Source organism: Dipodomys ordii, unplaced genomic scaffold (assembly GCF_000151885.1).
Source record: "Dipodomys ordii isolate 6190 unplaced genomic scaffold, Dord_2.0 Scaffold5, whole genome shotgun sequence".
In the NCBI taxonomy this organism is placed as follows: domain Eukaryota; kingdom Metazoa; phylum Chordata; class Mammalia; order Rodentia; family Heteromyidae; genus Dipodomys; species Dipodomys ordii.
Genome location: NW_012267221.1, coordinates 14,748,141 through 14,775,172, shown reverse-complemented (window position 1 = coordinate 14,775,172; position 27,032 = coordinate 14,748,141).

Here is a 27,032-nt window from a genome sequence, read left to right as displayed (position 1 = left end):
GTGAAGATAATCTCCCAGTGGAACTCCCTGGCACCTGTGTATTCATTCAGAGGAGTATCATTTAAATTTACTTATGCTTTTAGGAAAGATACTGCTGGTTCTCATTTATCACATGCTCCTTTCACACACTCTTTCTTGGTAATGAGAACCTCAGAGTGTATTAATTCAGGAACTGGTTTCCCCCCTTCCCCCAGCCCGATAAAGCTATTCATTTGATGGCATACTCATGTGACTTTGAATACATTTGGTGAACTATTAGAATCTTAAAAGAGTACTTTTGGTATATTGAGCTTGATTAGAAAAAGTACAACCGATTGCCCTACAGCTAAACTCCTTATTAATCTGTACAATGCAATTTCTAGTTTGAAATTCATAGGCATTTAGAAAATTAATCCTTCACAAAGAGAGGATAATTCAGGTGGTGAACTTAGTAGAAGAAAGGCCTTTTGGGTATTTGCTTTGGACACATTATACCCAGTAGACCTGAATGAAGAGCACTCTGAACCATTTCCTGAAAAAAAAAAAATCCTTTCTACAAGTCAAGTTCAGACACTGGCCTTCATCAGCTCAGAGTGAATGAATAAATCTTACATTTACATAGCTCTTTGCATTTCAGAGTCCTAAAGTGCTTTACATCTTACATCTGATGTAAGTGGGCAAAAGTATAAAATCTCAGGGGCTAAGAGCAAAGCAACCTTGATCCTAGGAGCCATACCAGAAACCTTTCTCATTCTTCCTTTGTTACGGAAATCAGTGTTGACAGGACAAGCTTTTATAGAGAAGTCTATAGCTATATCACAAGCATAAGATTATAGACAGTTATATGGAGACCTTAAGTTGAGTTCTGTTCTTGGTGAGTTTGGCTTGGTTCTCAGGGGAATATCATGGCATAAATATCAAATGTAAACTTGACTTTTGTGTTGCATATACAAAATAAAATCTTGTTTCTGGAGGAAAAGCAGTAAATGATTCAATGTCCAGCAAATAATAGTATTTAATATATAGTTTTTATTAACTGAATGAAACAAAGACAAATTTGGAGTGCATCATAAAATCATTGTACATGTGTGTGAGAAAAACTTGTTCATAGGTGATTATTCCTTAACATTTTTCAAAGTGAATAGCAACATATATACTTTGAAATGCAATGTTAATGAATAGATGCATTATATATAATGCATGCACTAAATGCACTTATCTATACACCTAAGCTTTCAAAATATATCACAGCACAGACATACACTTCACACATTCACATATATAAGCATATGTACACATGTCAGAGGTGGTTACGTGTAGAACAAAAGCAAAAACATGAGTAAAACTTGAATTTAACAAGCAAATGTATTTTTACTTTTGCAAATTCTACTCAGTTTCTAGAGAAAAAGTTTCTGTGGGTTAAATGTTTAAAGTGAAGTTTCACTTATTTTATTACCCTTTTCTATGGTGGTAAAAATTCAGCAAAAAATAGATGATATACATGTCTTTTGAAATCTATCATTTCTCCTTTCTCTATGATAATGCTTAATATTTTGGTTAATGTGAATCATAAAGGTTTGAAGCTGATGATTACATTGTTTATGAGGCTGGAGGCAAATCAGAATCATCCCAGGAGCTAGGGAGAGTCACAATGGATACCTATGTATCCTTTCTTTGACTGTTTTAAGAAAAATAATTGGAGCTTATAAACACCAATTCCTAATAAGAACCTATATAGTAGAGATTGTGTGTCAGTGGAAGTATAAACTAATAATTTGAACAGTTAGGCATTTGATTGACATTAAATATATAACTTTAAGTTGTATCTCCATATTGACTATTTATTTATTCATGCTTTCTTGACAGTATGTAATCTCTAGTCTTCAGCTGAGTTTGTGTTTGTTCACTATATTTGCTTATAGGATGGATAGTGATGATTCATTCCTGCTAATGATCAGATAGCCAAGAATGACAAGAGTACATATCTGCCAATATTTTCTCCAAGGCTTGATTTTTTTTAATTTTAGCATATAAATGTGGGCTATTATTAACATAGTCGAGGAATTTTATGAATAAGTATCCTAAGGAAAGATCAGTTTTGGAAATAGCAGGTTATCTAGGATGTAGTGAGGTTACATAACTGTGGTCAGTTCTGACCAGATGTATATAACCTTTCAGTCATAGACAGTGTTCTATGCTGCTAGGTTTGTAAACACCTTTAAATAGTGAAGTGGGTGAGAAGGGTGGAGAATCAAGATATTATAGTGTCCTGATCAAAAGGCAGTCAGCATTATTATCTTTCATTCCTGATTTTTTAAGTGCACAAATTATGTTTTGTTAGCACATACAAAGGAACAAAAGAAACAATTTAAATTTCTATAACCACCCATTATCTGGGACTCCATTAAGAAGGTAGTGGCCAGCTAGGCTTCGTTTGTCATCCAGATGCTGCAGAGATGTGAGGCCAGGAAAATTGGGGTTAAAACAGGCAGGGAACTGATACAGCTGGGGATCATTAAGAGTGATCAAGGGCCAGCAAGGAGAAAAAGTCAGCTGAAAATGAGGCAGAGAGCTTCCAGGCAAAGGAGCAGTGGAATGTGCATTCAGGAAAACAGCCTAACCCCTTCCAGTGAACTTTGTTGGCTTAATTAGATTTTGTTTAAAATTCCAGAGTTGGAGCTGCTTGGTCATTTTTGATGCAAAAATTTGCAGGGGAGAACTATTGCTAATCTTCAAAACTAATATTATTAGAGTATTGAAGAAATATTAAAAATATTTTTATAGTTAAAAACAAGGATGCATGTGATAGAGTACAAAGCTGATAAAACAGAATCATCTTTGTTTGAACAATTAATAAGTACATGGTGGATTTTAGAGTGAGACTTTGCTTCTTTATCTATTTTTTTTCAGTCATAGGGCTTGAACTCGGCCTGGGAGCTGTCCCTCAGCTCTTCAGCTCAAAGCTAGAGCTCTACCACTTGAGCCACAGAGACACTTCCAGTCTTCTGGTGGTTTATTGGACTCTCTTCCTGGGCTGCCCTTGAACCGCGATCCTCAGATCTCAGCCTCCTGAGTAGCTAAGATTACAGGTATGAGCCACCAGCACCTGGCTGTGTGAAAATTTCAATGACTTTTCAAGTTTTCAGAAACAGCACACACACACACACACACACACATACACACACACAGACAGACACTTTTGTATGGCATTTCCCTATGTGATATTCATGAAGAGGAGAGGAATGACATAGAACTGAACACAAAGAGACAACTAAAGTGGAAAATAATGCTGAAGAAAACCAGATTCTCATCTATACTGACTATTTTCTGTAATATATATCTTCAAGAAAGACAAATTCTGTGCTCCTACAGGTCAAATTATTTTCCAAGTCACTAGTTGCAAGATTTCCTTTATTTGTGGTAGCTAGGATTTACCTATAATCTATGAGTAAACACTGGGTTGTATGCAAGCAGTTACAAATGATTTAACTGAAGCAGAATAGACTTTATAAAGAGCTCAAATAATATAATACTAAGACTAAGTTGAAGCCCAACAAAATAAATACCAGGAAATGGGTACTTGCAAGGGGGGATGGGGACAAGGGGAGAGTGGTAAACAAATGAAAGAGGAATGGGGTATAACAGAGTCAAAATTCATTGTATATACTACAGAATTGAGAAAAATAAGGTAAGGGTTGGATTGAAGAGGGACAATGATATTGAAGGGATGACATAGATCAATATACATTGTATATATAAACTGTTGTTAAATGGCAAATGAATTCAATATATAAACTCAAAATTAAGAAAATTGAGGGAAATTATGGGTTGGGAGAGGTGGGTCAGAATGGCAATTTCAATTCCTTTGTACAACTATTTAAAGATAATTTAAAAATATCCAAGAAAAAAAATCCACAAAAAAAAACATGAAAACACTAAAGCTGGGTGCCTGTGGCTCACACCTGCAATCCTAGCTACTCAGGAGGATAGAAGTTCAAAGCCTACTCAGGCAGGAAAGTCCCTGAGCTGCTTCTCTCCAATAAACTACCAGAAAACCAGAAGTGGTACTATGGCTCAAAGTGGTAAGGCATTATAGTTGAGCCCAGGAAGAGTGTGCAGGCCCAAAATTCAAGCCCCAGGACTGGTGAAAAAATAAAAATAAAAAAGTAAATTTACATGCTCCTTCATCTACTTACTTCATCTGAACATTTTTGTTAGTATTCAAAGGATCTCAGATAGTTTCCTCTTTAGGCTCTTTAGGCATAATTATATTCGATATATTATATTCAAGCCAAAAGCATTAGCATTACCTGAGAGGTTATTAAACAAGGAAATTATTGAGTCTTATACTCAGCCTAGTGAATCAGAAGGATTTTAAAATGTGTGTTTTAAATCCCATAGGTGATTCTGATTCACAATAGATTTAAAAAAAATACTGCAATCTTTGGATGAATTGAGAATTATCTCAGTTTAATAAAAAACAGTCATATTACCTAAAATTTTATTGGACCGAAATGTTTCTCTTTGTTCTTTTTTTTTTTTTTTTTGTCAGTCCTGGGGCTTGAACTGTGGGCCTGGGTTCTGTCCCTCAGCTTTTCAGCTCAAGGCTAGCACTCTACCACATGAATCCCAGCACCACTTCCGGTTTTCGGGTGGTTTATTGGAGGCAAGAGTCTTGCGGACTTTCCTTCCCGGGCTGGCTTTGAACTGTGATCCTCAGATCTCAGCCTCCTTAGTAGCTTGGATTACAGGCGTGAGCCAGCAGAGCCAGGATCTTTTTGTTCTTAAAACATCTAATAATGGGGATCTGAGGTATGTGGGCTTCAGATATTAGACAAACAGGAAGGAGCATCCTTTGAATAGGATTTCTTTGAGCAGGATTTGAGAAATCAGATCATTCATAACTCGATTCGATGCAGGATAGTATAGTTTTAAGTACCATTGGGAGAAGATATGTCTCTGTCAAATAATCTTGGCATGATGAATTAGAATGAGGCGTGATACATTCTAGTGCTATCTCTACAAGGTAAGGCCTTGTGATGTACAACTTCTCCATTGCATCACAAATCAGTGTTAGCCAATTATACAATAATTGTCTTGGGAAAGGAAATGACTTTTTTTTCATAATATTCCTTATTTGCATGTCCAAAATTCTTGGGTGACCTGTTTATGATGTTATTTATCATTGTTGGTCAACACTGCCTCCTAAATAAGTAATTTCCTTTTATATTTGGAAAGGGCATACAAGTTGGGGGCAATTGTAGGTTAATTGTAATTACAATTGTGTTTTTCTACTTGTTGATATGATTAATGTAGCATTTCCATGACAAATTTGATGCTGCTGAACTTGCTCAACATTTGATAATCATCAATCAATTATTAACCAATAACTGAATCAATAATTAATCAATACTTTAATTATTACCTTGAGTTAAACTTGGGGAAATTTAAGGAAACAAAAAAAAAACAAAGTTAAAACAAAAGAACTAAAACAATTTGGAAAACATTTTGTAGAAAATGGAAAAATGAGTTTGATTTAGACAATTCTTGGGGAAAGAGATAGAGACCACATACTTTTTTCTCTCCAGTCAATCAATGAGAAACAATCACTAGCAAAGAATCTTGACTAAAAACAAGAAAAAAAATAAAAATTGTGTTAATTGCAATATGTGTTAGTTATTCACAATATAAGACCTCTTTGGAGTTAGGTTAACAGTTGGGTACCTCATATCCAAAACAAGAGGATTTCTACGAGAGATCTGCGTAGTTACTTGAAGAGAAAGAAGTCTAAAATTTTTCATTCTTAATACAGTAGGAGAATGCTACTACTGGTTGTCAATCTTAAAACTTATATAAATAACAATGTGGTACAGAAAATGACTGGTTTTTGTTGGGTCTTCGTCCGTCCCACAAAAGACGGACGGGGTCAAGGAAAGGTAAGTGCGGCGCTCCCCCCCACCTTCCCTAGCCTCCCTCAGCCCAGGAGACAATCAGACACAGTAGGGAGCCAAATCCAGCAGGTAGAAAAACTCGTTTATTAACAGAGAGCAGCCCCATTTAAAGACAAAAAGGGTGGTTGGTATGGTAAAGGAGGAAGAGGAACCAATCACTGTCAAGGTCACACCCTATCATTCACCTGAGCCTTCAGGGGCTGGTTAGGCACCGATGGGCAGATCAATTGGGCTCTGCCCACTCAACCCTCTCTCAGCGCCATCTTGGCTGCCCATGTGCTCTACAGTAAATTAGGCTCTGCCCACTCAACCCCCTCCCAGCGCCATCTTTGCTGCCCATGTGCTCCACAAGTTTTACTTCTCAAAATTCATTTTCAAATATTGATGTATGTTAACAGATATTAACCATTCAGACAATCTTTAGTGCCTGGCCTATAATTTAACCAAAACTTCATTTTTTGCTAATGTGACTACTGTAACTCTCAGTATTTGCACCCATTAATATTTGAATATTATAACTTCGAAGTTATTGGATTATATGAAACTTGTTAAAATTGAAAGAAATTGATTAGGTTCCAATTAGTTCCTTTATTAAGTGTATTCTCTCTATGATAAGAAGATTAGTAATACAATATAAAGTTTGGACTAAGAATATCTATTAGCATTCAAATCCACATGACTTTTAAACACAATATAAAATGTAAAATGTTATTTTATAGTATAACATATGTTGCATATAACAAATGAGTGTATAAATTAATTGCAAATTTGTTTTAATAAGAGAAATGTCACTTAAGTTAAAATATAGTGATAGGATTTAGCTGTACCAATGAATCTGAAATTCATATAAGTGTCTAAAAGGTGAAGATGACAAAACAGAAATAGACACTCATATTTTACATACCTAAATAGCTATTAAAATCACCTTTCAAGTTGGGTGTCTGTGGCTTAGACCTAGCTACTCAGGAAGCTGCTTACTGAAAATTGTGGTTCAAAGTCAGCCAAGGTAGGAAAGTTCATTAAAATTTTATCTCCAAATAATCACCAAAAAAAGCTGTAAGTGGAGCTGTGGCTAAAGTGGCAGAGTGCTAGCCTTGAAATAAGAAGCTCAGGGACAGGACCCAGGTGCTGAATTCAAGCCCAAGGATTTGAAAAACAAACAAAAAAGGACCCTTCAAGAAGAGTAATTCCAGGATGCAACTGATGAAAATTTGGCTCAATAAATAAAGGACTGTCAAAGAAATGTCTAGGTTATGTTATTAAATCCTTGACTTTTATGTGAAGAATAGTTTCATGTTACATTACCAATAAGCCCAGTATAGAACTTAAAATCATAGTACTTCATCCTTAAAAGCAATTGTACTTCAAACACATAGATTTATAAACTTCTTCCACTATAAAATTTAACATGAAGATTTCATTTCAATTTAGGTAATGATTTGAACATGTTCACAAGTATCATTGCATTATTTTATTAATATCTACACATTTGTTAAATAACTTGTACAATACAACTACACAAATCCATTAAATAGATAAATGTTTTGATTATCTTTTATTGTTTATTTTTCATCTTCAGGGATTCATTACATTGACGATACCTTTCAAATGATAATCTACAGCTTAATTAACCCTTGGAGTTATAAATTTTAAGAGAACATATTGCTTTTGGAGGTAAAGTATTGCTAATGAATGTTTTGCTCTGCGACATCACTGGTGGTATAAAATTTGAAGTCTACCCAGAAGGAACTGTGTTTCATTTTACTATTCAGGCATCATAAGTCAACTTTTTAATGTACTCTCAGCTTCTTAGGAATAAAATTCAAAACCATTGATGGTTGAGTAAATTTCACAGCTTGTAGAAAAGACACATATCATTGTAATGTGTGAAATTTTAATCAAAAATGTTATGAAGGAGGAAGGTAAACTGACTGCTATAATTAATGTGTTCTGACACAGAGATTTAGCCGGCACATTTGTGGTCTATGCCACACCATGTTAACTGTTCCATTGCTTAAGGCCTGTCAGAGTGTGAGGAATTCCTGTGTTACAGTTTTAGTGCTTGACACATATTCCTAGCACATCAGTTTTGTCATGATTTGAAATGTAAAGCCATTTTTTCCCTTGGCTTTTCTATTTATATTTAGTTAGGTGTCATGAGTACCTGCAGATAGAGTACATGCTTTCTTTTAAAAAGATGATTCATTTAGAAATATGGTTGATAAGCATTACATTTAAAATGAATCATTTTAAGTGTTGTCAATCTCCTACAGACTATTCAATATCTCAAAGATGAGTAACATTAATAGAGAAAATGAGGAAATGAAGAAGATGCTTCTAGTAGCACATCATTAAATATTTTCATATTATATTATTCAGAGTTAAGCATTAAATATCACTTTCTTAGTCCACTGGTGTAAACAAAACAGTTCTGCATTTAGGAAAGTAAGCTCTGATTTTTTTTTAAAAAGGATATTGGCTATGTACTTATAATTTGAAAGTAATATCAAGTGTATGAACAATTTTGTAGAATGCTGATAAGATGTTTTCTAAATGAACTTTCACACTACACACTAGTTTCAGTAGTGTGGCTATATATTTCAAAGAGAATCTCCTGGAAATTGCAGCAGAGTAGGTTCTTGGCTGTGCCAATCTACTTGCAGAGATCTAGTGTGAACTCTCCTAGCACTGCCAGTGTGCTTGTGCGGTAGACAAAAGACATACCTGAAAGGGGAAGACAGATATGCCACTTAAATTAAATAGGAAATGAATTGGCCAGCAAGTTGGCATGTCTGCTGAGACAAATCATGGACAACATGTCTCTCAACAACAAAACTTATTTGTTTTCTCTTGCCAACAGATTCATCACTGCCCAGGCAAAACAGGCAAAATACATTAGTGTCATGGTAAACTGATAAAGAGAAGTGCCTCAATCTAGCATCCTCAATGGCGAAAGTCTTAGGGCAGTATTGATCTGTGTTATATAAATCTTGTTTTCTGTCTGCAGAAGTGAATCAGGAATGACCCATAAGGTTAACAAACATTGTAATGTCTTTCAGCTGGGGCAGATGCCTGTGAGCTCCACACATTGTATTTGGTCAAGTTTCATCTTGTCATTTTACCGCCAAGAAGCTTAACTAATTGCTAGCAATCATAAGAGTGTTTGACGGAAGGAGAGAATTCCTACAATTTTTACCCCCCTCTCCATTCCTTCTTTCTTTTTTTCTTTTTTTCCCCCTCTCTCAAGTCTTAACAAGCACTCAAAGCCAAGTAGCGGAAAACAATCAACACTGAATTAGTCAGCAGGAGTCTTCACTTAGTTGAAAGTTTATGTAATTGGCATGTCATGTTCTTACATAGCCAAGAACAGACCTGATTAAGCTGATGCACTTTGTTTCAGTAAAGTTTGACAAAAAAAAGCTCCCATCCTTTTGAGTTCTCTGTCAGCCTATGTGTGTAACATGATTGCTTTCTGCTCATAAGGAACCCGTAGAAATTTGTGTGCTCTGGGAACTGATGAAATAAAAATTCTCATCAAACTAAGGCTTGACAAAGTTGATGTGTTGGGGAGAAGGGCAGAGAATACTGGTAGTCAAAATTAGTTATCAATAACTAGGTAATTCATGAGGAAGATAACAGTTAACCATAAAACCCTGCTTTACAATACTCATGAAGGAATAACAAAATCAATCTTTTATTATGAGTTGTTCATTTGACTAGTATGCTTTCTCTACATGTAGTGTCTAAATTTTATTCTAAGAAAAATACCTTTGCAGCCTTAACCAATTTTTACAATAGAAGTTCTTTTTAGAGATTAATCAGCAATCAACTTTGGTCTTTGGATTTTTACAATTCTGTACAACGTTACGTATGACGAATTTGGTCCTTATTTGGAAAAGTCAGCTTTTACATTGAAAACAAAATCTAGTCTTTATGAAGACTATACAGCTTATGGTATTTTGTTTGTATTTGCTCATTCTCATGTCCCTTGTCATAACCCAAAATCAAATTGTAGATTTGAACTTGGCTTAGAATATTAGAGTTCAAAGAGAGCACTTGCTGAGAGGAGAGTCCACGCATATATTACGTCATAGTTGACAGTATAAAGGCAAGATTCAGAGACCTGATGGAGCTTCTCTTTCTTCTCTCCTTTTGTCATAGAAAGGTCAAGCTAGTTTTCAACATTTTTTATGTATGTCATTCTCAATATAGCAACAGAATCTCTTATGGAAAACAATGTAAGTAAATGTCTTCACAATGCTACTAGTCACCTGATCAAAAGCCAATGTTGAAAAACACTTCTAATGACTGTCTCTTATGCATCAGTGCACCTACTAATGAGCTGCCAGAAAAGGCTTTGTAAAGCTTTGCTAAGATAGAGCAGGAATGTGAGAAGCCTGAGATAAAACTTCCCTGCTGTGATCCCTGCCTTTCTACTAACAGGGAGCCTAGACTTGGAGCTGCTAATGAGCGTACTGGAGAGAGTGTCCAAACCAATGCAGGCTGGAGACAATTCACCTGTCTGCTTTCAGATCCAGGGTATGATGTATGACAGTAAGACACTCGGTAGTAGCTTTTCTTTAAATAATTTAAGTACTTATTGATTTTTCCTCCATATCCCCATATTTTTATTTAGACCCTGTATTTTATTTTCTTTGGGTGATTTCTAGTACCAGCAGAGAAAAAAGGAGGAGGGATTAAAAATCTATGCTTTTTATCATCTTACTCTGCTGCCCACATATACACAAGAAATTAATGTCATTATGTCATATTATAGCAATGAGGAATACCTAATTAATTCTTCTCTAGGGAAGTGAAATATGTGGTTTTTAGAGTGAATATTTACAAAATGAGGTAGTTGAAGTAAGTAGCTTTCTAAATGCTAAAATGAGGCTTCTTCGAGTTCGAGGAATTAAAAATTCAGCCTATATTTTAACACTTAATGCAAATGGCGTTAAAGACTTTACTCCCTCGAGCAATGCCTTGTTCAACATCTTTATCCACAGGCAAATCCCAGCAGGATCTTTATAGACCACACTTACTTAGCTTGGTTTGTAGAAATTCCTGGTCTATAAATGAAATAGTTAACTCCAGGATACCTTTCAAGTTCAATGCTAAGCTTCTCACATTACACATTTTGATGCTATGCTTCTTTTGAGTTTTCCTAGAGGCAATTTTCCTAGTTAATTTTTTTTTTAACTCAAGCAAAATTACAGAATACAGACTGTGTAATTTTCCCAATTTGCAATGTCACAGCTATCCTCGGAAGGGAACCATCCTCTCCCTCCATTAATTACAATCCTATCTATCAGCCTCCCAGGAGGCAGCCCATGCAGCTCAGATGGGATCCTGCTATCTGTTCTTTCCAGTTGCCAATGTTCCTATTTTCCACAGCTCACCCTTGCTTTTTCTCCAGTTGATACAACATGCCATGGGAAATCGCTGCCTCTGTGGCAACTGGGGAGATAAGAATGCCGTGTGCCTCAGCAACCCCTTTTATCCAAGGATCTCCAAAGAGCTTTATAAAAATCTATTTTTTTTAATCCTCTGGATACCCCTGTGAGATAGGTATTAGCTTGACTTCACAGTTAGCAGAGCTGAAATCAGGGAGCATCTACCTGTTTTTCCCCCTCCGAACCTTTCATGGCTCTGAATGTGGAGCAAGGAGGGAGCTTGAATTCTGAACCCCATTCTGAGGTGTGGAGAGGTGGTTGAAACACACGTTTGCTGCCTGGATATCTATGAGACCAGAAGAAACTGAGCTGCATACATACATTTTTTAAAGTATAGGCTAGACAGAAGTATAAATAATATATAATCAAGGTACAACTGCATAATGAGCTTGATTTAGGACTTGTCAGCAAGATAACTTTACAGTCCTATAGTTAGTAATCCAAAGTACTGTATTTTAAATAAATGTTTGAGAAAAAATTAAAGAAAAAACAATTAATAAGTAAAAGGTCTTGAGAAAATTTCTTCTTTGTAGGAATTTTTACATAGAATATAAAAATCATCTTTGTGCTTTTAAGGAACAACATTCTAAAAACACAGAAAAAATCTAAACTCATATATATATATGATTTACATATTATGAATATAATTTTTAAAAATAGTAAGAATTCCACTATAAGTTGTAAGAAATTATTGAGGGAAAAATTATCTCCAGTTATAATGGTTTGTGAAATCCTGTGACTGTTATCTACATCAAATAGTAAAAGAAAATTTTAATTAACATGGTCATTTCTTTTTAAAAATGATTGGAAATACTTGGATATTAATGTCTTTTGTGCAGACCTTGGTCTAGTTGATGTAATATTGCATTTGTGCTACAATATATGCATATTTCTGTTGTAATATTTTATTTAAAAATGAAATTGAATTCTTTTTATCCTCTCTGGTGTTTCAATCCAAGCCTTCCAGGGCTAAACAAATGTTCTACCACTGAGTAATATCTTCACCACTAATGTTTCATTTATACTCTTAGTTACTGGTCAAAGTACTTATAAATTTCCATTTAAAACTTTTCTTATTTAAGATCAACTAGTACTTGCTATTCAGTGGATAAATGTTTTAGACTGTAGATGTTTTTCTAATAAATAAAATCAAAATTATAGCAAATCCATTTTTGCTTTGTATTTACCTTCTTTTATTCAGATCTTGTGAATGCAAGTCAAGTACAATGTTATCTTGAGCTGTATTCTTCTCTAAGAAGGGAATTTCCTGACAGTACATTACATGATTCATTCTTTACATCCCATTTTAATTTTTGGATTTCTCACTTGCACCAGTAAAACTTTTAAGTAAGCAGCCTTAAAACATTTGCATAGCTTTGTAAATTATATATTAAATGTATGTATATAGAGGTAAATAAAGATTTATATATACAACCAGACTCTGTGTGTGTATGTATATATATATATATATATATTTAAAGAGAATATTGATGATGAAATTAAGGAAATACCTTAATATTTATTTATTTATTGATGTATTGAAACACATTTCACTTTCACTAATAAAGCAATACTAGGGAATATTCAGTAAATTATATGCAGTTATGTACAATTTATACCTTACTTTTAGAAACTTTAAACTTTTAGATTTACAACTCTTAGATTTAAAGCCTATTTCAAAGGCTGATTCTAGATCTTGCTTATGTTTTCTTTTATTATTATCTTTATATAGTTGTACAAAGGAGTTGCCATTGAACAAAGCAGTTTGTGAAGATAATGATAAATATCTTCTTTAAAGTCATCATTCTCCCCATATTTTCCAACCAAACTCTTCTCTCAATTTTCATAATTCTGTAAGATATACATTTATTTATATGACTGCATTCTCCTTTCCTGCCTCTAATTGCTATAGTACCTACATAGAATTATTATGAAAGATATATATTTATGAAATTAGTATACTGATTTTATAATACCCCTGATTTGCAAATATTTACATTTGAATTTCTAGTCAAGTTTTCATGCTTCGTAATTATTACTGCATTGAGTTCTATGGAGCATCATTTCAATGTTATTTTTCTTACAAATATATTTTATTTCTCAAAATATTTCAGATGGATGGAGCGCCATGGGATGTTCTAATTTGTATACCCATGACTTAAATGTTTATGACAAATAGTTTTAACAATGCTATACCTTCTGTTTAGAAGATTTGAAGATGTGTTAGAAATTTTTCTGTTTTGTGTTAAGGTACACAAATATAAATCTTCGGAGGAAACACATGAATTTGACTGAAAAATCCCAGAAGGTAAGTCATCTTTATATATCCATCCCCCCCCTCCCCACGGTACTAGGGTTCAAATTAGGGCTTCATACTTGTTATCCAGGCACTCTGACACTTAATCTATTATCTGGCACTTTTGCTTCCAATTACATTTCAGATAGGCTTTCATAATTGTTCCTAGGACTGGCCTCAAACTATAGTCTTGCTAATGCTTTCAACTAACTGAGATGATAGGTGGACCATCCTGCTTGGCTTATTCAGAGATAAAGTCTCCATAATTTTTGCCTATGCTAGTCTTCTGTATCTTAACCTCCTGAGTAACCAGACTTACAGGCATAAACCACTGTGCCCAGTTTCTAAGTATCTCTTCTAAAATTAATTTTCATTATCTAATTCTTGAAAAATAAAAAAAATTATATTTCAAAACAAAGAAACAAAACCTTATTTTGAAGCCATTCTTGCTAGTTAGCACACCATTTAAGATACCATCATCAAAATAGGTTGGTACTGGCACAAGAACAGATCTGAAGACCAATGGAATAGAACTGAAGACCCAGAAATGAACTCACAGACCTATACCTACCTAATCTTCGACAAGGGAGCTAAAAAATAGAATGAATGAAAAACAGCCTCTTCAGCAGAAAAGGTCAGATAAGTTGATGTTAGGTTAAATGAACCCCAAGATAAGGATTCAAATATTTTTTGTTTTCTTTCTTGCGATTGTTTCTAACATATTTATAAGATGATTTCTTTGTTGCTTTGTATGTCCTTCCCCCACGCTGTAACCCCTGCTTTCATTGTATTTGATGTTGGTATAATTTGTGGAGGGGAAGGGGAAAAACAAATCGTTTAAATAGGGATGCAGGTGGACTCACTGCAGCAATGAGATGTACAAGTCCTTATGTTGAAAGACAAACTTTACAACTTTGGCCAGGCCGGGGGTGGGGGTGGGGGGGATGAGAAGGTGAAACAAAGGAGGAGGCAACAATGCTTGATAAGAAATGTACTCATTACCTTGCCCATGTAATTGTAACTCCTCTCTACGGTATTTTCACAATAAATAAATAAAAAGCAAAGAGGGGGAAAAAAAAAAGAAAAACAGCTTCTTCAGTAAATGGTGCTGGAAAAATTGGTTAAACATCTGTAGAAAACTAATGCTAGATCCCCATATATCACCATACACCAGAATCAACTCCAAAGGGATCAGAGACCTCAAGGTCAAAGCAGATAACCTGAAAATATTACAAGAAGGAATAGAAGAAACTCTAGGGCTCCTTGGCACAGGCTGAAATATTCTTAATAGAGCCCCAGAAACACAACAAATCAAAGAAAGGTTGGATAAACGGGATTGCATAAAACTGCAGAGCTTCTGCATGGCAAAGGACATAGCTAACAAGATCAATAGAAAGCCCTCGGATTGGGAGAAGCTCTTCACTAGCCATACAGGGTCTCATACAGGGACAAGGTCTCATATCTAAAATATAGCTGGAACTCAAAAATTGAATTCCCCAACAAATCCTCGAAGAAACAACTGCCTGATACATAAGTAGGCTAAAGACTTAACAAGAAACTTCAAAAGAGGAAATAAGAATGGCCAATAGACACATGAAGAAATGCTTAAATTCTGGCCATAAAAGAAATGCCAATCAAAACAACATTGATATCCCACCTCATCCCAGTTAGAATGACTATAATCAAGAACTCTAATAACAACAAATGCTGGAGGGGATGTGGCCAAAAGGGAACACTACTGCATTGTTGGTGTTAGTGTAAACTTGTTCAACCACTTTGGAAAGCAGTATGGAGCTTCCTCAAAAGACTTCACATAGACCTCCTCTATGACCCAGAAATCTCACTTTTGGACATTTACCCAAATGATCACAAACAAGGCCATACTAAAGCTACCAGCACAACTGTGTTTATCAAAGCATTATTCACCAGAGCTAAGATATGGAACCAAACCAGATGCCCTCAGTAAATGAACAGATCAAGAAAATGGGTGTATGCTATCTATCTATCTATCTATCTATCTATCTATCTATCTATCTATCTATCTATCTATCTATCTATCTATAATGGAATTTTATGTCTCCATCAGAAAGAATGACACTGCCCCATTTGTTAGGAAATGGAAAGACTTGGAAAAAATTCTATTAAGTGAAGTAAGCCAGGCCTAAAGAAACATAGGTCCTATGGTTCCCCTTATCTACAATAAGTAGTATATGTCTGTGACAAGCAGAAAATGTCAAAAGCTATGTACATATGACCATATAAGATGATGCTAAGCGAAATGAACCCCAAGATAGAGACACAAGAGGTTTTATCTTTTTGGGGGGATAGAGGGGTTACTTGTGGGGCTTGAACTCTGGGTTGGGTGCTGTTCCTGAGGTTTTATCTTTATTGATGTTTTTAATGTACTTATAAAGCATTATATGATTTTGTTGTTTCTTTTGTACATTCTTCCCCCCCATGGTATAACACTTGTTTTCAGTGTATTTGATTCCAGTGTTCTGCATCTTGTTTACATTTTTCTAATTTGGGGAGGGGAGGGGAAATAACAAAATGCCGAAATAAGGATACAGGTTGACACATTGTAACAATGAGATATACAAGACACTATGTTGGAAATGAACTTTACCACTTTGTAGGGGAAGGGAGGGGTTGGGGAGGTGGGAAGTGAAGGGATGGTAGGGGAAAAACAATGGAGGGTGTAACAATGCTTGATAAGAAATGTACTCATTACCTTACTCATTTAACTGTAAGCCCTCTGCATAATATCTTTACAATAAAAATATATTAATCCTCTGTATGGTATTCTCACAATAAAAAAATAAAATAAAACCAAATATATATATATATATATTAAAAAAGACACCATCATCAAAAAATGCATAAATTTGAATTCTTTATCCTTTTATGAGGTAATAATACTTGTAAGAACTTTTTATGAAGATAATTGATAGATATTTTCATATACTTCATGTTTATAAAATTTTCTCTCAAGATGCTATTTTTATTTGTGTTGGTGCTAGTTTTTGAACATGAGCCTTTACTCTCACTAGGCACATTTTGTACCACTTGAGTGATACTCAAGTGTTTAAGTGTTTTTGGCTTTTACTTACTTTTTAGATAGAATCTTCTAAATGATGAAAATACTACTTCCACTTCCTTTATAGCTAGGATTACAGATGTATGCCATCATTCCGGTCTTTTTCATTGAGGTATTGTTTTGCTAGTTTTTTTTTGTTGTTGTTGTTTTGTGTTTTGCCTAGGCTAACATCCAACAGTGTTCTTCCCAAATCTATATCGCATATAGCTGGTATTATAGGTGCACACTGTTATGTGCAACCAAGATTCTGTTATTTAAATGAGTCATTTTAATAAAAGATTACGATTCTGTGTTTAAGTATTATAATGCAAACAGTGAATAAAAAGCTGAATGAATTCAGAGATTAAAAATAAACAGCTAGCCAGGCACTGGTGGCTCACTCCTGTAATCTTAGCTACTCAGAAACTGAGATCTGAGGATCGTGGTTTGAAGCCAGCCTAGGCAGAAAAGTCACCATGAGACTTTTATCTCTAATAAACTACTAAAAAAAAGCTGGAAGTGATGCTGTAGCTCAAGTGGTAGAGTACTAGCCTTGAACACAAAAGGCTCAGTGACAGTGCCCTAGCCCTGACTTCAAGCCCAGGCCTGGCTAAATAAAATAAACAAACAACTAAAAAAACTTGATGAGAATACAAATGAGCAAATGAGTGAAATAAAGAGAATATTATACAATTGGAATTCATTAAAAAGATACAAAAATCCTGGAAATGCATTTAAGTAATAGTTTGTAAACAGAAAAATCAACAAGCCAAATAAAAATCTTCTGGAAAATCTCTCCAGTAGCGTGGATCAAACTGAGGACAGAATATAGGGCTCAAGGATGTTACAGATCTATTAGGACATTACATAAAAATCAGCAAAATAAAATATAATGAAATATTGGTGGAACCTGCAAATTCTCAAAGATATTATTAAGAGACCAAACCTAAAAAAACTGTAGGCACAGAACAAGAAGAAGTGAAAGTTAAAAGCTAGAAAGAATTTTCAATAAAGTAATAGGAGAAAGTTTCTCAAACCTTGGGAAAGAAGCAGCTATTAAGGTACAAGTAGCCTTTAAGATACAAAAGATTCACACAGAACATAATTATCCTAAGACATAGTATAGTGAAAACATTCAATTTGCAAAACAGGAAAACTATATTAAAAGCTAGAAGATAATAGTCATATAAGTAGTAAGGCCATTAGAATAATAGCAGATTTCTCACTAGAAACCTTAAAAGCAATGAGGATATAGAATGATATATTTAAAGTACTGAAGTTAAGCAACTGCCAACTTAGATTAATTGACCCAGTAAAGCTATCTTTAAGAGCTAAGAGAAAAATAAAACCTTCTATGATATACAACAAAAAGTAAAACTATAGAAATTTATGACTACTAAGCCAGCACTGAGAAAGGTACTCCTACACTGACAAGAGGAAGATAAATGTAACTACAAATATAGAAGAGAAAATAAATCCCAGCATATGAGCAGATAAACAAATGAAGACTAAAAAAGAACCAAGCAAAAAAATGCTTTTTTTCCCCCTCGCAAGATGCTGAAAGCAAACAACTGTGTGAAACCATCTCTGTGAATCACATTGTGAAATTGAATTCTTTGCTCAGCATGGCTCTCCTAGTATACAGAGCACTGGCCCTGTCCCCTGTGGATCTGTGTTAAAGCATGATTTCCTTCTGAATACTATAGTAAAATGGATTTCATTACAAGGTCTGATATTTTTTCATGTGCTGGTAAAGTGGCTTGTCTACTTTAGACATCAATATTCCTGTAGATTGATATTAGAATGAGGAGATGTTGTGATAAAGAATATGACTATGGCACTTTTGATTGCTGACTAAGAATTTATGATATTATAGAGACTGACCAGTCATATTAAAATTTGAACATTATAGTAAATAATAGTGATTTTATTAACTCAATATCTTCATGTGTAAAGCCAGATTAAGGTTTATTTTTTTTTACTTTTTTATTATATAATTTGTGTACAGTTAACAAAAATTTGGAAACACATTCATCCAAAATATCATGGTACCTTAAGTTTAATTCTAAAAGTATGTCAATATCATAACATTTATTTCAAATGTTATTTTAATTATACTTGACATTAAGTATTCAACTTCTATTTTTCCAAATTCTTTTCATTTGCTGTTAACCTAAATGCTTAGGTTTGTTCTTATCTTAGTCTGTTCAGATGGCTATAAAAAATAATGTGAAACTTTAAAAAATGGCAATTTTTTTCTATAGTTCTGGAGACTAGAAAGTCTAAGATCACAATGTCCATAACAGCTCTTTGTCAAAGGAGGGCCAATCCCCTGGTTCATAGACAACTTGTATCCTCAAGTGGTGGAATAGATGAATCTCTAGACAGTCTGTTTTACAAGACAACAATTACTTTCATCAGCCATCTTTTCTTGTGATCTAGTAACCTAGGCACACTTCCAAATGATATCATGTAATATTCAACTGACAGGAGAGCTTTCTTTTAAGTCACTCAATATGGTTTCCAATAGTTAGATAACAAAAGAGAAGATATTAAAGTAAAACATAACATGGTTGCTTCCTTTCTTTTCTTGGTTGTAGTTTCATGTTACAGGTTATGGATAGGGTTATCATCCTAAGGATGTAATTGTGTGTGTGTGTGTGTGTGTGTGTGTGTGTGTGTGTATTCAGATGTGTGTGTACTCTCCATGATAACATTAAATAGAAGTTTCCATTTTAAGAATATTTCATATGGAAATATAAAATGGGGAATAACTTAATCCATATTTGCCATGTCCTCTAAAAATGCTTACTACAGGTTGTCTGTAAGGATATGGATTGTTTTAATGGCTTTATAGTGTTAAATCCTATAGAAAAGAAGATATTTTTGCTGAAACTGACTGTGACTAAATATGTATATGTGCTGTATATATATATCTGTATGTGTATAATTACATTTTTATTTGGAAGTACAAAAAGATATAAAATTAAAAGTGAGCTTTTCTATCAACTTCTTACTCCTAGATCCAGATTTAATTTATTTTTTAAATGTCTTTTTTTTAATTGGTCAGTGAGATATAATTTCTATTTATTTTCCATTAAGGAAAATAATTGTAGCTCATTAATAAACTACTCTAAAATATATGAACTACATTTTGCCTTTAGTTATATTAATAATATCTTGTTTCTTTGATTTCTTGATTCCTAATTCTTTGATTTTATATGTTTGTATAAGACATGAATATTATCATTCCCACCTCTTCAAAGTTTGTTTTGTTGTGCCACTAGTTTCAAATTATCAATTACATTAGTTTAGGCAATGTAGTTTTATCCTGAATATTTTATTTATCATGCAAATGATATGCAAAGTTCTCACAAATTCATTTATCATGCAAATAAGAAACCACATGTTTTATTTATATATTTATATTATATGCATTATTCATTATATTACATATATGCCATTTTATGCTTAAATTGCATAAGCTTGTTTTCTATATTTTGTATAAAGATTAATTGTGAATATTGGTAGTGAGTGGAAAGTTAAATATTATCCTATTTATAAAGCCAGGTTTGTGCCGGGCACCCGTGGCTCACGCCTTTAATCCTAGCTACTCAGGAGGCTGAGATATGAGGATCGCGCTTCAAAGCCAGCCCGGGCAGGAATGACCGTGAGACTCCTATCTCCAATAAACCACCAGAAAACCGGAAGTGGCGGTGTAGCTCAAGTAGTAGAGCGCTCACCTTGAGCTGAAGAGCTGAAGGACAGCACCCAGGCCCAGAGTTCGAGCCCCATGACCGACAAAAAAAAATTAAAAAAGAAAAAACCAGGTTTGTTGAACACAGAATGTCCCATGTAGTAATTAATTCTGTAGAAACTGAATATAATGCTTTCCAACAAATTATTTCTAATTGCACCATTTTAAAAATTACATTCAATCAATAGCCAAAACCTCCAGCTAAAACTTCCTTGGACAGCTAGAGTTTTGAATTGCCTTTTTGTACTAACAAATGGCAGAAAAATTTGGACAACCTAAGTCTGCAAACATTCCTGAATAAGTTGAGTTTCATTTGCACACTTTATTTTCCTTGAATTTTATATTCATTCCTAGAAAGGGCTTCTGAATGATGAACTCCTGAAGCTTTACATACCTGGAAATAAAATGTGACTTATTTACTTGTACCCCACCACTGGAATACTGAATCTGGTTCATCTTAGTACACAAATGCTGACATTTTAGCCATTCTTTCCAGCTCTGTGAATTCACTTTGGCAGCTTGAAATTGCATGTGGTAAAAGATTGGGTGGAGGGGCGGGGGAAGATGGTATGGGAAGGGGAAACAAAGGAGGAGGCTACAATGCTTGAAATTTCAGGAAGTGGAAAGACTTGAAAAAAATTATATTAGTGAAGTAAGCCAGGCCTAAAGAAACATAGCTCCCATGGTTTCCTTATTTGCAATAACTAGTATATGTCTGAGACAAGCAGAATCGGTCAGATAAGTTGGTGTTAGGTGAAATGAACCCCAAGATAAGGACTCAAATGGTTTCTTTCTTGCTATCGTTTCTAACACTTTTATAAGATGATTTCTTTGTTGCTTTATATGTCCCTCCCCCAAGGTATAACCCTTGTTTTCACTGTATTTGATATTGGTATACTTTGTGGAGGGGAAGGGAAAAAACAAATTGTTGAAATAGGGATACAGGTGCAACAATGAGATGTACAAGACCTTATGTCAAAAAATGAACGGGGGTGGGGGGGGTGGGTGGGGGGGGGGGGGCTGGGAGGGCAGGGATGGTAAGGGGCAACAAAGGAGGAGGCAACAATGGTTGATAAGAAATGTACTCATTACCTTGCTCATGTAATTGTACGGTATTTTCACAATAAAAAACTTATTAATAAAAAATCTTTGAAATTTATTAGTTTTCTGTATATTTTCTCTTCCCTATCTTTTGAATATCTTTGGTTATGTGTACACTAATGACATGTAAAATCTATGAAACAAGCATTGTTAATCATTACCTTGAAAATTCCATGAGGATATTGTGTGGCACATTATAGCCTCTCATTATCTTTGACTAACGAATGAACTAAATTATTGTAGAAAAAAAATTACCATCCAAAATTAAGTCCATGGGTCTCTATTTTTAGTTCAAGTGTTTAATCTTTGATATTTTATGCTAAGTTAATGGAGGTTTTCAGTAAATTCTACTCCTTCTGTTATTTTATTAATGATAGTTTAACAAAATGATACTTTAACAATTAATTAATTAACAATCAAATTCAGGAGCTAATTATTGCATCATGTGCTTTTCACAAACAGGAGCATGTTTTCCAGTTGATGCAGTATTATCTCAATTGTCCTCAACAAGTCCTTTGCAATTTTGTTAATATCACCTTTTCTTCTTTTGATCTTCTGACTTTCTTTAAGGTACGTTTATCTACTTATTCATCTTAGATTACTTCTTTTATACTGTTAATCTTCTCTAGAGCTAATGATTTGAAACATTTTATTTTGTCTTGCTTTATTATCCGAAACAAGATTTTACTATGTACCCCAGGCTGCCCTGGTATGCATAATCCTCCTGCTTCAGCCTCCCAAATTAGTACTTTGTTTTAATATATAATTAAATATTAGTTTTATTAATATCATTAGTTCAGGTAGAGATATTTTATTAACTTTATTTTATTTATTATTGAGAGGTCTGAGTGTACAATTATGTGTACATAGTCAGGTGCTGGTGGCTTATGCCTGTAATCCTAGATACTCAGGAGGCTGGATCTGGGGATTGCTGTTTAAAGCCAGCCCAGGCAGGAAAGTACATGAGACTTATCTCCAATTAACCACCAGTAAACCAGAAGTGGCCCATTGGTTCAATTGGTAGAGCACTGGCCTTCAGCTGCAGAGCTCAGGGAGAGCTCTCAGGCCAGTTCAAGCCCCAAGACTACCCCTCCCCCAAAAAAATACGTGTATGAAGTTTGTCAAGATGCAATTTCAATTTATTCTACAACAGATTTTATATACATACATTGACTTGTTTACATATGCATATATGTTACCAATCCCTTCTTTGTGGACACATTTTATTTCAACTGCTTTTGGTTCTAAGTTCTATAAAATAATTGCTTTTCTGATATTTTTCTTATCTTCATAGTCGGTCAAAAAATTAAATATTTTTCACTTTCATGCTTCTTCACAGTAAATTTGGTGAGTTTTCATGAAAGAAAATAGTTAAAATGTATATGTAGCTCTGTCTTCAACTATGTTTGGCTTTTAACTTAGTAACTACAAGTATTATATAAATCCTAATATTTTACACATTCCTTTTTTACTTCACTTCAAAGAAAATGTCACCAATATGATGTGAGAATTTTCTTTATCAAATTCACAGGTAGTAGCATTGTATCAATATACTAGCATGCACATGTAAGTGAAGACATGTTTTATGACCTCAAATGTAGTAGCTTTTTTGGAAAATTGGGTTGTATAGGAATAGTTTGGCAAGAGTGAGTCTCACACCTGAAAGAAAAATCTGTTTAGTGTTAACTTTCTATGTAGCTCATTTAGTCATATGATCATCAGCTCCCATTCAGGAAAAAAATACTGATAGAATCGCTGCACTTTAAACATAGAATACAACTTTAACAATGGAAAGCCAAACTATTCCCTTTGAAAACATTTAAGCATATTATGTATGTTTAAGTTATTTTAATTACTTAGTAAGTTATGTGTAAAGAAAATTAAATACATACCTCTAAATTATGTTTGTTTGACAATTGTAATTAGATGTAAGCAAGGGTTATTGGCTATGGAGATTCATTTATTGGCCCTATTTTCAGAGCTCCTAGATAATTTTCTCTATTAATAAATAGGTATAGCTTGCATGTAACTATGACAAATGATCATTGGCATATCTGTCCATTTCCTGTAATTGAATATACAGCCTAAAATTGCACAAATTATGTATTTGTTGTATTATAACAATTTATTTATATCAATGCCACTCATTTACATTTTCTTATGATGATAGCTGTCTTCTGGATAAGTGTGTAAGCCAACTAATTCACAAAAGATGTACAATAGTTCAATAGTTCATGGAATGACTGACTGTAAATTTCTTTCTGAAAGACCTGAAACTTCAAGGGTCTGATTATCAAAAAGCTGTTCTGTGGTTCACATGATTAGATTTCTCAACAATCTACCTATCATTCTTTTAGTGGACGCAAGTTTTTTGGTGAATGAAATTACATGAAATAATATGTCATGTTGATTCCAGCTTCAAGTTGTTTTTAGGACTTTAGGATTCATATATGATAAAATTCAATAATAGTATACTTACATAATAAGAGTTTCTGTTAATGGAAAAATAAAATTTAATATACAAATACAATATATTAAAATAAAGACATGATTTAGATAATTTTTCTTTTCTAAATTTAATTTCAATTTATTTTTAATATTGTATTTAATAGCTATACCAAGAATTGCCATTTAGCAAAGCAATTTGTAAATACAACACATCTTGATCAGTGTCACACCCTTTCAACATTTGCACTCATCTCTTTCCTACCCAACCCTTCCCTTACACCTCTTAATTTCTTAGTTGTCTGTATTTTCTCCTTCTTCTCTTCATTTGTCCATCCTTTTCCCTGGACCTCATCCTATGTCTTTCAAGTATGTGAAGGGTTAAAAATTATGAGAAAACTTGGGTTAGTACTTAAAGTTTCCATTTTAAAAAGCTTAAACTCAATTTACATATGAATATAAGGCTTTCTTGAAAGCATTCTTGGACAAAACTTAATCATTTCTTCAATATATTATTATCTAACATTATATGCCAAAAAACGATTAATAAAAGTTGAAATCAGCTACTAATTTCATTAAGTTAAGTGAAATGGGAAATAAGTGGCACCAAAGGTGAAAAGGAAATGCTTCCTTCATGTTCTCATTTAGCTCATAAATAATGCAATTAGAGCTTTGTCTTCAATGTTTATTGAGACCATGCTATCTCATTGAGAATGTTCAGACTTTGCTCTCCTTGGGCTTACATGTTCTATTTCATTACTATCGTTTTGGCATGAATATTAAAGTATAAATATTTTACAGAATTCAGACTAAGATGGGACTGTGAAACAGTTGGTGTGTTTCTTAAAGTAGTTCCCTCCAAATTAATTTAAATTGGCACTGGAATCAACACTGAAAATTTGCTTAAAGACCCTAAGAAAAAGGTAATTATAAATGGCAGAGCATCCAACATAGGGGAGGTGTCTGATGGGGTGCTTGGTATTCATCCAAGTTTTCTCTAACAACTTTATTAATTATCTGGAAGAAGAAATAAACACCATGTTAATTAAATTTGCAGCTGATAATAATTGGAAAGTGTTGCCAACAAAATTGCAATGAAAAAGGAAGGAATATAGGAGAAAAAAGAAGAAATATAAGAAATGATAAAAAGTAAAGGGGAATGGAGTTGTGTTGTGGTCTCCTTAAGGCCGCATTTTTTAGGAGCATGTAAGAATGAAATAATAAATAAGAAAGGGAATGAAGAGAAGGAAAAAATCCCAACAATAAATCTTGGAAAAGGGTACATTAAAAAATCAGAGTTTAAAATTTATATTAACATTTAAACATCTACACATTATAACCTTGAAAGTAGTAAAAAAAATGTACACAGCCATCTGGGAATGAATTCATATCTTAAAGGGAACATCGCTCAATTTTGTACATTAGAAGCTCTAATAGAGAAAGCATGTAAAGTCTTGGAAGTTGAGATTTGAAGAAATCAGGATAACAGGGACAAGGATATTGTTTCTGAAATTGAAATTTTAACCTGATCAACACTTGTACACTATCACCATTTATAGTTATTACCTATTCTTAAAGGTAAACAAAAAGATTTATTAAGATTAAAGATTGTCTCCTGTTGGAATATTACTATGGCATTTATCAGGTTGTTTTGAATATAAAAGTAGTTTTTCTTGCATATTCAAATCTAAATAGACAAAAGAAAAGACAGGAGAGGAAAAAATAATGGGTAAGTAAAACTTACAAGGACAAATTTAAATAAAGTGACAGTATTTCTTACTCTCTTAATGTGTTGTTTTCTTGTATTCACTATATATATTGTAGAAAGACTTTATAGGTAAATTTTTATAGCATCTTCAAAAATGTATCCTTTACTTTTATATTTCAGTCCAAGTGTTTGCCTCTGTTCATCACATGATCAGGTTCTTAAGGATAGCTATAGTATGTTATGTATTTTTATAAACTTTACCTAAAGATTTGCCTGCTGTCTAACATATATTCATATAAAGTTAACTGAATAAATGATATTTTAGAAACTTCTCTGGTTTACTTACTAGCTCTTTGACACTAAGCATACTGTACCCACTCTTACTGTTAGGGTTCATAACTTAAACATAGAGAAAATAACCTTAGCTTGTTTCCTTTGTTTCCCTCTGTATTTCTTCTCAAAAGAATCTAAACAAAAACAACCTAGACATATTTTCCCTCTAAAATAAATCGGTTCAAGATGAATTATTACATGGATTGTATATATGATTTTATAATCTATAGTATAATATATAAACACTATAAAATACATAATATAAAAATATAATATATAAAATGTATAATTATGTAATATATAGAATGTATAAAACTATATTAAATTAAATATACTATATTTAAGATAATGAGGACTCTCAGTGTGAAGATGCAAAAGTGTGTGTGACTTTAATAAGTAAATAAATAAATATGCTATATTTTAATGTATAAAATATAAAATTATACATAGTTATGACACCATATATAAAAACTATTTTAAAAGAAGAAGAAAATTGGGCTTAATTAGGTTAGATAGCCATAGTATCTGTATGTTTTTAGCATTAAGTTTTATCTTGAAACTTTCAGATTTTTTACCCAAATTCCATGTATAACTTTATATTCATTGTAATGCATGTTAAATGACTTACCTTGACTTCTCATAATGATAATATGTGAAAAGATCTTATGATTTATGTATATGGGAATTTTAAGACAATTATTACTTAGAACTCTATATGACCACTCCATAAAAATACATATCACCATAAAATAACTGCATATGAAGTATTTAATCCTGAACTTCTAAAGATGAAAAGTGAAAGCAGTTACAATAATCATTATTTTCAATTTTATGTAGTTAAGTGGTTTTACACAAAAAAATTAGCCTTACAAATGACATAGTTATAATGTGTTAATGGTACCATAACGTGTTATTACATTATGCAACATAATT